The sequence below is a fragment of the Apodemus sylvaticus genome, chromosome 7, assembly GCF_947179515.1.
Source record: "Apodemus sylvaticus chromosome 7, mApoSyl1.1, whole genome shotgun sequence".
Lineage (NCBI taxonomy): Eukaryota > Metazoa > Chordata > Mammalia > Rodentia > Muridae > Apodemus > Apodemus sylvaticus.
The window spans coordinates 82,889,649-82,898,505 of record NC_067478.1 but is presented as its reverse complement, the minus strand read 5'-3'; positions in this window follow the sequence as shown (position 1 = coordinate 82,898,505).

Below are 8,857 nucleotides of genomic sequence, written 5' to 3'. Positions count from 1 at the left end.
AGATCTACTCCTTTGGCTGCATCCAATCTCCACTCACTTTTGGCCTTTTCTTCCCCCCCCAACCCCCCCCCCCCACCCTACCCCACCCCACCCCCGCCCTTCATTTTGTTCTTGCGTTCTCTTTCTTCTCACAAAGGCCATGCCTTGCAAGTCTGTGTTTAGGCTCCTTCTTCTTTGCATAATCTCAAGAATCACAGATCATGCACAGCCAGTTGTCTTGCCACCACTGAAGTGGCTCTGAGTCCAAATACAAAGATGACATCCCGTGTGGTTTTGTACATTTCGGCCAGCTTTTTCTGAATTTCTGTCTTTGGTACCGTTGCCTTCCCAGGATGAAGGACATCAATGACCATCTGTTTCCTCAGAAGCAGACGGTTTGTCATGACCCTCCTGGTCCGAATGGTTACCGTGTCATTCATGATGGCTGCGGTGCCGAAGCTGTAGAGGAGGAGAAAGAAGAGAGTGGTCAAATGATGGCTGTGATGGACTGTCTGAAGACTACACTAATGGCACCCCACGGGACAGGCAAAAGCTCCGTCTAGCCAGAAATCTCTGTTATCCCAGAAGCCCAACCCAAATGGGAGCTAGAGAGAGCTCTCTAGTTTGTAGAATTTACTACTCGACATTGAGCGCAATATCTCTGCCCCATCCCTAGCGTCTACCTCAGCCTGCTCCTGCCCTCTGCCCCCTGCCTGCAGCGCAGCTGTGCCTTCTCTGCAGGAGGGAAAGGAAGCTTCAGAGTCGGGTCTGGTGGAGGGGTGGGGTCGGGGAGCGGGTAGCAGAGTTAATTGCTACTAATTAGCAGCCTTGAACCTTAGCCCAGCTAGGGACGTGTGGAGGAGGGAGGCATTATGTAGGTATGTGGGTGCTCTTGCTAAGGGTATTTTAGGCCCAAGGGTCTCCATGTGTTCCCCTCTGTTGTGCCATCCTCTGACTGTTCCCAGATGATGTCAGAGCAGAGGAGGTGGAGCTATGGCGAAGAAGGAAGAGGCAGATGGCTCGGACCGGAAGGCCTGGCAGCTGTGTATTCTCTAGGAGGCCGCTTCCTCTCCTCAGTGTTAGCATCTCCGGGTTTCTGTTTGAGCCTCTTCAAGTAGAACTCCCCCGCCCCAACCCTCCCCCCACATGCCATCCGTCTTCTCGGACTTGGGCCATCTCCTCCAGCTGTTGGCCCATGCTTGTCCGGAAGTAGCCCCCTTTCTAAATGTTCATAGTGCTGATGGGCAACCTCTAGGCCCAGGCTCCTCCCTCTTGCCTGGCACACTCCTGTATGACCTTCACGTCTCACTTATGACAAATGACTAATTCTCTTTTGTATCATACTGCTGGTCTCCCCGGCATCCTTAGGGAGATCCCCAGCTAAGTCCTTTCTGCATATACTGCATCTCAGATAGTGCCCGAGACTTCCGGGTGCTCTGTATTTACTAAAACACACAGGGATATGTCTTTGAGACTTCCAAAGAACATGGAGGTACAGTCCCATTCTACAGATGAAGAAATGGATGCTTTGGCAGGCTAATGCTCTTCTCAAAACCAGACAGACAGGTTGGAGGGGTAGCTCAGTGGTTGAGTGCTTGTTGTTTTCTAGAGGACCTGAATTTTATTCTTAGACCCCACGTCCAGCTCACATGTCTAGCACCCACATCGTGTGGCTCACAACTACTTGTAATTCCAGGGGCTCTGATGCCCTCTTCTGACCCCAGTGGGTACTTGCATTCATGTGTGCATACACATATACACATATGCATAAAAATAAATACATATACATATGTATATTAAAACAAACAAAAACCCCAAACTGAAAAGCCAGTAGTAAGTAGACAGACTTGAAACTCAGGTCTGCCTCACTCAAATCTTTTATGCTACCGGATGAAGTAGTTAATTATTTGGGGGAATTTTTGTGGACAACATATTCAAGGAACTAACTAATACTAACTAACTAATAGTGAATGGTAGGACTGACTAAGCCCCGTGATGATGGCGCACATCTTTAATCCCAGCACTAAGAGGCAGTGGCAGGTGGATCTCTGTGAGTTCAAAGCTAGCCTGGTCTACAGCATGTGTTTCAGGATAGCCAGGGCTACAGAGAGAAAGGCTGTCTCAAAAAACAAAAACAAAATAAGCAAACAAACAAACAAAAGAGAAGACTTAACTGCAGTCTAGCTGTTTCTTAACTCTTTCTGTCTGCTGTATACCACTGTGTAGAACCAGGGACATACTTGGCCTCTACATGTTGAAAAAGGAAAGGGGTCTGGTGAGGCAGCTCGGCAGGTAAAGACACTTCCATACAGTCCTGACAACCTGAGTTTGGTTCAGGATCCCACAAGGGGGCAGAAGAGAAGTAATCCTGGTTTTCTTTCTTTTCCTCCCAGTCAGAGGACCCAACATGTCTCCAACTTTGCATGAAGGAATCCATCTTTTGTACATAAAAAAAATAAATTCTCTCTCTCTCTCTCTCTCTCTCTCTCTCTCTCTCTCTCTCTCTCACACACACACACACACACACACACACAGAGAGAGAGAGAGAGAGAGAGAGAGAGAGAGACAATTTTTGGAACTGAGAACATCATCGCCGGGTGATGATGGAGCACGCCTTTAATCCCAGCACTTGGGAGGCAGAGGCAGGTGGATTTCTGAGTTTGAGGCCAGCCTGGTCTACAGATTGAGTTCCAGGACAACCAGGGCTACACACAGAGAAACCCTGTCTGAGAGAGAGAGAGAAAGAGAGAGAGAGAGAGAGAGAGAGAGGACATCGTCAAAAAGTAGAGTGCATTTATCGTCCGAGTGACTGCTGTATAGGGCTCACATTTGAGAAAGATCTAAGGCCCCCCAGACCCAGCACCTCCCAGAAAGTGTCTGGCTCTTTTCCTTCTCAGTCCTTCCAGAAGAGCCAGGGTGCTTGGGGCGAGCGCCCCCTGGAGCATGGGCGTGTAGGTTCATGAGTGGAGAGTCAGCGGCAGGTTCCCAGGCTTGGCCTGGTGTGAGCCACGGGGGCCTTATCTTGCCATTAATGGTTTTCTAAATTGGCGGCAGTGGAGCAAAAAACCCAATTTGCGCCTGGAGCACGCATGATTACTATTGTAATAACCTCAGCTAATAAGAATATGATGTGGGGCTAGGCTGCGAGAGAAAACACATTTCTCATTAGCTCTTGATTAATTACTCTACATAATTCTTAGTTGTGGTGGCCAAGGGGGTGGGTGTCGCCATCTCTTAGCCTCTCTTTAACCCCAGCATCTAGGGGGTGTGGGTTTCTCGTGGTTGCTGGCAGCCACCAGGAGGGGCATTTTCCTACTCCTCTCCACTGTTTCTCTCCTTCCCTCCCCTCCCTGTCTTCTCTCATTGCTCCTTCTTCTCCAGCACTGTTTCCTTCTCCTGTTTCTCTTTCAATCCCCCCTCACCCCCACGGCTCTCTTTCTCTTTCCCACCCTCCTTTTTGAGGTCTCCTATGTCTCAGGCTGGCTTCGAACTCACTATACATGTGGCCAAGGTTGATCTTGAACTTCCGATCCTGCTCCCTCCCCTTTAAGTGCTGGGATCGCAAGTGTGTATCACCATGACTGGTTTTATTTGGTGCAAGCATCTACTGACCTGATCTACACCTGGGGCTCACCATCTGCACTCTAACCTCCCCTCAGTCTTTCCCTTATTCTCACAGGAGTCTGAGTGGGCACTGGAGAGAAGGGTCATTTGCGTGTTCCCTCTGCCAAGGGGGCCTGTGGGAGCAAGCAGAAACTGTCTCCTGGGGCTCCTGGCGCCTTCCTTACGTGGTCACCCCGCTGTTCCACCACGACCCTTCCCTGCCACTTCTGACATTTCTCGGGCCATTGTTTGAGGCCTAATTGCCTGCCAGTGCGATCCGCTCGCACCTCCCTCCAGACATCTGGTCCGTGGCTCCTGCTGTTCGCCGCGACAGCTAGGCCGAGAACAAACAGCGAGCCCCGGGCGGTGCTGCAGCTCTTTGTGCGCGCGCGCCAAACTGCCTTAGCGTATTGTCTCCTCCAGGGACGTCAGGCCTGTTACTAAGATGGGTCCAGTGGGCCAAGGGACACACAGAGCCCGCATAGCGACGAGGCTGGAACTGGTGGGCAAACCCAAGGTCCCGCAGATGGGCGCCGGCAGATGCAGGAAGACCCGCATTCTGCACGGTCGCCTCCCTGTCCTTCTCCACCCAGTCCCGGCAGCCCTCTCTTCTCCCGTCCTCGGCCTTCTACCCCTCCAGGCAAGAGTAACTCTCGCTAGAGAGCCATGTAAAAATAGATGTATTTCTGGATATTCAGCGAGCCTGAAAAACGGCTGAGCCAGAGTCTGCTCCGCTGACAGAAGATCTATGTACCGAATTCCTCTTCAAAATCTATTTCTCGGGAGATTTATGTTTGCAGGGCTCTGGCGAGCCAGGGGAAGTTCACAGCACTAGGGCACTGCGCGGCCGTCGCTTCCCGCACGCGCCGGGGACCTCCTTCCTGGGGACTGTTTCCCCGGTGTGAGCAGTGATCGAATTAGGAGGCCGCTGATAGGTCCGGGCAGGAGCTGAAAAGTCGGGGCTGAAATGCAAGAGAGATTTGAATGGCAAAAAGGTCATTCTCTTGCAGTGCCCTGGCGGGGTCGGAAGCCTGTGAGACACAGCACGACACCCATCCCTGCGGCTGGGAAAATAAGTGATGGCTATATTTATGTCTCCATCTAAATGCATGGATCAAAGCAGACACTTTAATCTATTCAACAACAGCCGGAGGATTAAAAAGTTGCAGGCAAATCACACTCTTAAATTGGTAATATATTTTTGCTTGTCACTTCACAAATCATTTTACAGAGTGACTCCGGGCCTGATGGGAGATCTGAGGACTTGAACTTAGCTCGCGAATCTGGAGAGACTCAGCCCCCTCCCAGGTGTGGCAGAAATCACATTTGCTCAAGTTTCCTGGGCACCGGCTGCAGTGGATTAACGTGGGTCATCGGGTTCAGGGTCACCCCGACAAACCTCTCTCTTTTTAAAGACTTATTTTTAATTAATGTGTACTGTGTATCGGTGTGGGTTCGCAATATGCATGCAGTTGCCCAAGGAGGCCAGAAGAGGGCATCCGATCCCTTGAGGCTGGAGTCACAGGCATTTTCCGAGCTGCCAGGTGTGGCTGTGGGGAATTGAATTCATGTCCTCTGGAAGAGCAGCTCATCTACTAAGCAGTCTTTCTGTCCTTAGACAAATGCATCTCAGTTCACCCCGACTATGACACAGAAGCTGGGAGACACCTTTGTCCTCACTTTTACCGGTCAGGAGACAGGTGGCTTGCCCAGGCCATAGTGTGTGGGTGAGTGTAGTCACTAGTTCCTGCCCTTCTGCTGGAGCAGCTGGGAGAGAGAGCATAAATCCTTCTCTCTCCTCGGGAGCCCAGGCGGGGTAGCAGAGAGGAGCAAAGTCCTTTTGTTACAGGCCCTTTGCTCCCCAGTTTCAGCTGTCAAACGGGGCTACTGAGTCGCCATCTCCTGGGAGGAGGGATGAGGTAATCAGGGAGCGACTTAGCACACTCCAGCTAAGAACTCAGATTTGCACTGAACTCTGAAACTCAAGGTGGAGAGAGAGGAACTCACTGCAGAACTTCCGGAGGGTGGGGGAGGAGCTTAACCCTTCAGTCGGAAAGGACCGGTTTGAAAAGAGCTGACTTGGACCTTCTGGCTGCGCGTCTCCTGTGCTCTGTTGCTGGATCAGTTGTGTGTGGCGGCTACAAAAATACTGAAAAAAAGCAGCTTAGGAAAGGGAGGGTGTGTTTTGGCTCTGGGTGCTCGGGGACACAGTCCAACATGGTAGGGAAGCCACGCCAGCAGGGGCAGAAGCCAACCGCCACGGTCTGTTTCCAGTTAAGAAGCAGAAAGAGAGGAAAGCTAGTGTTCATTCATGTTCTCTCTCATTTTTATCCAATCCCAGAATTCAGAGCATAGAATGACCCCAGCCATGGAAGGACCCCAGCCATGGAAGGATCCCAGCCCACAGAATGTGTCCAGCCCACAGAAGGACCCCAGGCCATGGAAGGACCCCCAGCCCATGGAAGGACCCCCAGCCCATGGAAGGATCCCAGCCACAGAATATGTCCAGCCCACAGAAGGACCCCAGCCCATGGAAGGAAAGTTGCTACCCACCCTTAGGCTGGGTCTTCCAACTTCCTTAATTTAACGTAGATAATCCCTCACTGATATGAGAAGAGATTTGTTTCCATGGTGACTCTAAATCCCATCAAGTAGACAATCAAGATTAGCCACTACAATCTCTGAGGACTACATGCTTGCCGGCAGGAGGTGTCTCTTCCTCTGCCTCTAAGATGGCTGCCAGATAACTGTGAACTTAATTATAATCCTCACACTAAATGAAACGCTCCAGTGTCCTGACAAATGACAATTGCTATGATGACAACTAGAAAGAACCATCAGAGGAGCCAATGGAGGTGACCCCGGAATTCCTGGGACACTTCTATCCACTCTGAGAAAACATGCACAATTCTGTCCATCAGAAGGGTGAGCCAGTCTCTCACCCTTATTTTCCTTACCCCGTAGCTATAACTCCTGGATCCCCGGCATCTAGGGAGGTTGATTTAAGGGTATATTGCCCGCTTCTCCTGCTCTTGGCCAAGAGTTAGTCTCCTTTGGTTGATCTCGTTGTTGGTTCTGAGAGGTGAAAAGGACCCAGTTGGAAACGTGTGACATTTGACTTGCTCTAGGTAGATCCAATAGGGACAACTGGATCTTTTATTTTTTAAAGATGTATTTATTTATCATAAATAAGTACACTGTAGCTGTCTTGAGACACACCAGAAGAGGGCATCAGATCTTATTATAGATGGTTGTGAGCTACCATGTGGTTGCTGGGATTTGAACTCAGGACCTCTGGAAGAGCAGTTGGTGCTCTTAGCCACTGAGCCTCTCTCCAGCCTGGGACAACTGGATCTTTGCATTTCATATATATGTATGTGTGTGCGTGTGTGTTTATTAGTGTGTGTGTATGTGTGTGTGTTGTGTTTGTGGTATATACACACACATGCACACACAGGTCAAAGGTGGGTGCTGAGTGTCCTCTAGCACTCTGCCTTATTCTGTTGAGGCAGGGTTTCACCTTGAACTCAGAGCTTGTATTTTTCAGTTAGTCTGACTGTCAGCAAGCAAGCCCAGTAATTCTCCTGTGTCTGCCTCACCACGCTCACAGTTTGGGATGGCAGACACGCAGGAGACCAAGTCTGGCTTGTTGTGGGTGGGTGACGAGATCTAAACTCAGGTTCTCATGTTTGTGCATCAAGTGCTCTTAGGTACTGAACCCCCCCTCCAGCTTCTGATTGGATCTGTAAGGAGGCAGATAGGTTTCAGGCAATGAGAGACCAAGAGGACAGAGTAAACTCTCCGGAACCTGTTTAGAGTTGTTTCATGATCCCTTCTAAGCGGAAGAATCTACAGTTCCAAAAGTCAACTCACCATTCCCTCTGTGTGTGTGTGTGTGTGTGTGTGTGCAAGAGAAGGTAGGTATCAGCATTGGATGTATGTGTTTTCAGATTTATTTGCATGTGTGTGTATCTATATAAGTTTGTGTGCACTGTGTGTGTGTAGGTGCACAAGAAAATGGCGTAGGGTCCCCTGGAATTGGAATTACAGGTGTTGTTAGCCACCTGGTATCAGTGTGTGCTTGAACTGAACTCTGATTCTCCACAAGAGCCCTAAGCATTCTTAGCCACCTCTCCAGCCCCGCCACCTTGCTTTTTGAGATCTCCCTGACCTGGACCAGTGAGGCTACGCTGGCTGGCTAGTGAGTGAACCTCAGGGATCCACCTCGTTCCACCCTTCCTAGTGCCTGGCGTTAGAAATGTGTCACCAAGCCCCATGTGGCTTCTGGGAGTCAAACTCCAGTTCTCTGTCTCATAAGGCAAGGCTTTTATTGACCATGTACCTTGCTGGCTTTGTTTGTTTGTTTCTTTTAGAGACAGGGTCTATTTACATAGTCCTGGCTGTCCAGGAACTAATTATGTAGACCAGGCTGGCCTGGAACTAATTATGTAGACCAGGCTGGCTTGGAGCTCATAAGACTGCCTTTGCCTTCCAAGTGTACCACCATGCTGGGGCAGCTCCCTGGTTTATTTCATTTTCTTCCCCTTTTCCTTCCTTCCTTCCTTCCTTCCTTCCTTCCTTCCTTCCTTCCTTCCTTCCTTCCTTCTTTCCTTCCCTCCTTCCCTTCCTTCCTTCATTCTTCCTTCCTTTCTTCTTTTTTGAGTAAAAGTTTCAATAAATAACCTAGGCTGACGTTGAACTCACAGCAATCCTCCTGACAGTCTGAGTGTGGGGATTATAGACCGCGTCTGCCAGAGGACAACTTGCAAAAGTTGGTTCTCTTCTTCCACCGTGTGAGTTCTGAGGAATCCAACTCAGGTTTTCTGGTTAAAGAAGCACTTTGACCACTGAGCCATCATGCCAGTTTTAACGTTTTTGTAAAATGGGGTCTTTGTAGATCATCATTGAATCCTGATTTAGGCTTGACTCAGATCTCCACTAACCTTGAATTACTTGGAAGGCACAAGTTGTGTGTGTGTGTGTGTGTGTGTGTGTGTGTACAGATATAGCAAACATCCCTCTGATGTTTGCTATCCCATCTCCAAGAAACACTTAGGCTCCTTTGCCAGAGTAGTCCTTGGAACTATTGCAGCTCCAGATAATGTAGCAGTGGACTTGGAGAGACTTGGGTTTCTGGCTGGTGTATCCTTCTGCGCACCACCTAATTTCTCTGAGCTCAGTTTCTCCACAAGAAAAGCAGGGGGCCCGGCTCTCTTACCTGTTCACAGTTTAGAGTGCTGGTGAGGAGCTGAAGCTGGAGGCCTGCACTGAGCAG